This window comes from Pinus tabuliformis, chromosome 7 (genome assembly GCF_031772625.1).
Source record: "Pinus tabuliformis cultivar Carrire ecotype Pingquan chromosome 7, CPIR1, whole genome shotgun sequence".
NCBI classification, from domain to species: domain Eukaryota; kingdom Viridiplantae; phylum Streptophyta; class Pinopsida; order Pinales; family Pinaceae; genus Pinus; species Pinus tabuliformis.
The window spans coordinates 1,281,464,543-1,281,469,793 of NC_142293.1; the positions used below are offsets into that span (position 1 = coordinate 1,281,464,543).

A 5,251-nucleotide genomic window follows, 5' to 3' on the forward strand; every position below is an offset into this window, starting at 1 on the left:
AGTCATTTTTAATTGTGCCACTCCGAGGATGGAAAATTGAAATTTTGATATTGAAGTGTTACATTTGATTAAGTTTTAACACTGCAGATGGATTCAGAGACCCCCTTTGAATCCATCTTCAATGTTAAAATTTCGAGAGAAATTTGTCTCTAAATCCATATGCACTATTAAAATTTAGTGACAAAGGGGTCTTTGAATTCATCTACAGTGTTAAAATTTAGGTAGATGGATTCAATTGACAAGAATGTAGAATTAAAATAACTAATCATGAGTTCAATTTTTGTTGTATTAAAACTTCTAAAATAGATCTTCAGTATGAGATCCAAAAGAAAAATCCTAATCTTTCAATATTTTATTAAACTTGATAGAATTATACGTATTTCATATTTTCCAATATATAAGTGAAAATTCACTTTTCATATTGATAACTCTTAATGATACATTTTCTAAATGTTAAAAAAAAACCTTAATTCCTTCATATTCAATTTATATTAAAGATTAAAATGAATCCAAATTGATTAAAAAATTTAAGGACATACACATAATAAATTACCAAACATGAATATAATAGTTAAAAGGACTATTTTCCCAGAAAAACTCTTAATATAATATACAAAAATAAATTTTAAAAGATACTATAAAAAAATAAAATTTTAAATAATTTTAAAATTAATTTAAAAAGTAATGCATTCAAATTGTTGGGGGGAATTATTGATTTCTCTTATATAATCAGGCAGACACAGTGGTGGGAGGAATGTTTCAGGATTGAGTCTTGGCCACCACTTGATCCTTTTTTGTACCTTATTTACCCGTTTTCCTTTGTATTCTTTGTTGATCGAGCTCAACATTTTTCTCTTTCTGGATTTAGTTGTAAAAATATATTTGTGCAACTAAGGTGAACTAGAGCTCCATTTTCTAAGATATGATGGGAGCCCATACCGAAAAATCACATTGATATGTAAAATTTCACTCCTTGATAGAGAGGTGTAACCCTAGCCGTAGTTATGGCTCTGAGAATGTAACCTTATGCACAACTTCGGCTGATGTCTGACTTGAAGGCTATTAGGAATGAGCCTCCAGAGGGTTTTAGTGTATGTCCTCACTCTAAAGAGAATCTCTTTGTATGGAGTGCTTCCATCTTTGGTACTGATGAGACCCCCTGGGAAGGTGGGATTTTTGGGTTGAGTTAAATTTTTGGGGAAAATTATCTTGAGAAGCCGCCTAGAGTGTGATTTACCTTAGATGTCTTCCATCCTAATGTATATCATGATGGAACTCTGTGCATGGACATCATCTAGGATGCTTGGTCACCTTTCCATAATGTTTGTACAATATTGACATCAATTCAGTCTCTGCTCATGGATCCAAATCCCTCCAGCCCAACAAATCCTGAAGTCGCCCAACTATATCAGAATGATAATCATCCTACAATAGGAGAGTGTGAAGATTTGCCAACAAATATATTGAATCTTAATAAGGTTGATTGATGAGTCAACAAACAGATGCATGTAGGCCACATATAAGTTGAATGTCATTGTTCTTTTGATAAGAAATCACAGAGAACAATGAGAAGGCCTTTTAAAACTTTTGATTTCGTATTGTTGTTACACAAGTAACATAAATGAACTATTACCACATCTAGAGGAACTCAAGTTTTTCACATCCTTGTTTTTTTTAGTGGTTGGAATTCAAAAATCCTTTGGAAAATATAACTAGTTTTATTGTCTTCTTAAAAAAATAAATATTAGGATAGCCTTGATCTCTAATTCCTGCAATTTTGAATTCAACAAGAAGGCGGCGCAAAAATTTCATCACGAGTCTAAATAACTCTACTACAATCTTAGGAGAAATGTATGTGTTTTTTATTCATTAGATGGTTGATGGAACAATAAATAAATAAATTGTGGGGATTACTGTTGATGATTCTAAAAAGGAGGATTTTATGAAATCTTATTCTGAGCATAGAGTGAATAAAATTTCTTCATCTTCTTATTCTACTCAACAGGAAACCAATGATTTCGGGTTGGAAGCAGATCTTGCAGATGCACTTCCTGCCAAGACCTTGTTCGAACAACTATATTACAAAACATCCAAGTTCTATTCTAATCCTAATTGTAATTCCAATAACTTATTATTTTATGTTGGGTTTGTGATTATCACATAGGGCTCAAGTAAAATCCTATCGCATTTGCTATAGAGATTTTCTATTCTTTCTCTAGTTGTTCTCTTCATTTACTTTTGTAAATCATAGAAAGTCTACTTTTGCACAACCTTATACTTTTCAATGTTGTTAAAGGTAAACATACAATTCATTTAAAAAATAATGATACACATGGTTGGGATTGAAAGTAATTGAGACATTGCATATTAGTTTAGTTTTAAATTTTAAATTGTAAACTAGCTAACAGTTTCTGAAATTCCTTTCATATGCATTATTATGTTAGCAAATCATATGTTCATACTCATTATATATTTGTCTATTTATTTTTGTTCCAAACTTAAAATCATTATGTAAGTTGTTTCCACGAGCATGTGAAAAAGGTGTGCCTCGGAAGCTTCTCTTCATTTTCACAGAGTTAATATATACTTGAGAAATAGCCATATGAAACAATGAAATCCAACAAGCCAAGCTTATTGGGTGAGTTAATTATACCTCTTGCAACTCCATCTTCAAAGAATATTTTTCAAGCTTTTATGATGAGATGGATTGGCATTACTTTGAGGATTGCAAGTTGGATAGACAAATGAATTTGATTGGGCAGTACAAATAATATTAGATATAGCACAAGGGGCATGACTAGTTACTGAGTATACTACAGGGGATTTTAAGCCATCAATAATTACTCATAGTTGATGGATTCCAAGGGTTAGAAATTACCCGTTGGGCCTTGCTAATCTCTTTGACCATTAACAAGGTCTTTTATGGAATATCATAATTTTGAGATCTTTTGGACTCAAAACTGGAAGTTTCAAACTAGATATTTTCTTGAACACTTCACAAAAATATTGGGGATGTGAGTTTGGGAGTTGATGTTCTATTGAAATTACATATGTTTTATGTTTAGACTCACCAAAATGATATGACCATGTTATCCAATTGGAAAATATCAAATAATAAATTTATCAAATGTTTCATTGAAAACATTAACTCGTGTTAGAGAGACGCAAAACTTTGCAATGATTTAGATGCACTTAACATTTGATATCATATTTAATGTGATCAAGAAGAAAATGGATATTAATACAGATTCTAGAGAACCATCTAGGCCATTTAGATAACCATTTGGGAAGTGTCTCTAACAAGGTTTGACTAATCCTAAATTTATTATTTTTTGGGCCTTTCATAATTGTTTTTGTGGTCCAGTATTCCATGAATAAAGTTTTGGGCCCCTTGACATTGTAGAGATTGTTCAAAGATTTCCAACACATATTCAAGGTCATAATTTGTAGTTTCATTTTGAATGTTATGACTTCAACAGATAACAAGTTGACCTAGTTGAATTTCTAGATCAGGGCACATGTCATTTTTTATTTTTTGTAGCTCACAACAATTATTTGTCACCTCTTGTCGGAACATTTGTCACATTGCCCTTCGCATTCGAATTTACAAGCCTCTCATGTTATTAGAATTTTCATATTGAGGTGATCAAGGACTCCACTAAGTTGGAACTTATGATTGATTTGATGGTCACCACATCAAATTGTAGATCTTATTGTGTTATAGTAAAGAGGATGGATCAAAAGGAAATTGTAATACCCTTGTTCTAACTTTTGAATTATAATGTAAGAAATCATGTATTAATTTTCTAATGTGGTTTACGTGAAATAAATTAATCCATGGGGAATAAGTTGTAATGACACTGTCAGCTGGATAAGTCGTTCTTGCGGACAAGACTGACCTCCCTAGTATCTAATGATATCTAGCGACAAGCAAACCAAACAAATTCTATCTTTCTCTGAATATGCAATTTGTAAATAAAGGCAAACAGGTGTTTTAGGCCGACCTCGGGTCCAGTGCTAGTTTGCAGAAGCCACACTCCGTTGATCCAAATGAGCTCCTTTGTAAAGAATCTGCAAACACAAAAAAGCACACACATTAAATAGCACCTGAAAAGCCAATATTATAAATCACATTTATCATGATGATCAAGGAATTCATGAAATAAATTATATAAGACAATTTATTGAGAAAAATGAATCTGATTGTATTAAATTTGATCAAAGAAGAACTTTACATTGGTGCCTTGATGCTGTAAAAGCTCCTCCCAGGGTCCAGCAAGAATCTCCTCTACTTTGACAAGTTTCACTCTCTTCCCAAAGAAGCCAAAAGGTATGTAATCTCTCCTCTCATGTTTAACTAGGAAGTCTCAATTCCAACAACATTTACCCTCAAAAATGTTCAACTTCTAACCCCTCTAGCAACCAGCCCAATGCCTTAATTTATAGTGCAATGGAGGGAAGTTACTAGGTCCAACTTCGAAGGGATAAAGCCCTCCTTCAAAGGGATAAGCTCTTCTCATCAAGGGATTAGCTCCTTTAGTTATGGGATGCATGAACCACCTAGGAGTGAACCATCCACATCAAGATTCCTTCTAGAAGCATCTAGAATTAACCACAAGTGAGTTCTTAAGAATAAACTTGCGCCTTTTTGACTTTCACAGGGGTCCGCACCCACTCCTTTAGATACACAGTGGGCAGGTCTGCGGGTAACATGACCAAGGGGTGCAGGAGTGCAGGTAACAGTAAGAGAAAGTGCGGAACCAGAGCTTTATTGATTTTCAAGGACTTTCTCTCATTTTTAAAGCTTGACATGAAGAGCTAAGGTTTGAGACTTGCAAAGGAGGACAATATGAGTGATGATAGATTCACACTAACTGCAAATGGTCATGGTGACAATATTTTGTGTAACAGATTGCCCCCTAAAGTGTGAAGTTTGTAGTAGATGAGGATTTCATTTATCATCTAAGAAGAGCGAAGAACTTTATCATTTTGAGGATCATCTTGTGGAGAGCCCGGTTGGAACCTGTAAAAACATTCAATACAATATATATATATATATATATATATATATATATATACATATATATATATATATATATATATATATATATATATATATATATATATATATATATGAGATCATATTATCACTGAGATAGGCATTCCCATACTAAGATCATAATTGACTAGAAAAATAACTAAACTGCTCTGATATCGGAATGATCTTCCAATACATCACAAGTATAGACAC

At 32.8% G+C, this 5,251-nt stretch overlaps 1 pseudogene; it reads left to right on the forward strand.

Annotated features, from left to right (window-relative positions):
• The first annotated feature begins 1,016 nt into the window (after positions 1-1,016).
• Positions 1,017-1,474, forward strand: LOC149252182 (ubiquitin-conjugating enzyme E2 1 pseudogene; annotated as a pseudogene).
• The last annotated feature ends 3,777 nt before the right edge of the window (positions 1,475-5,251 follow it).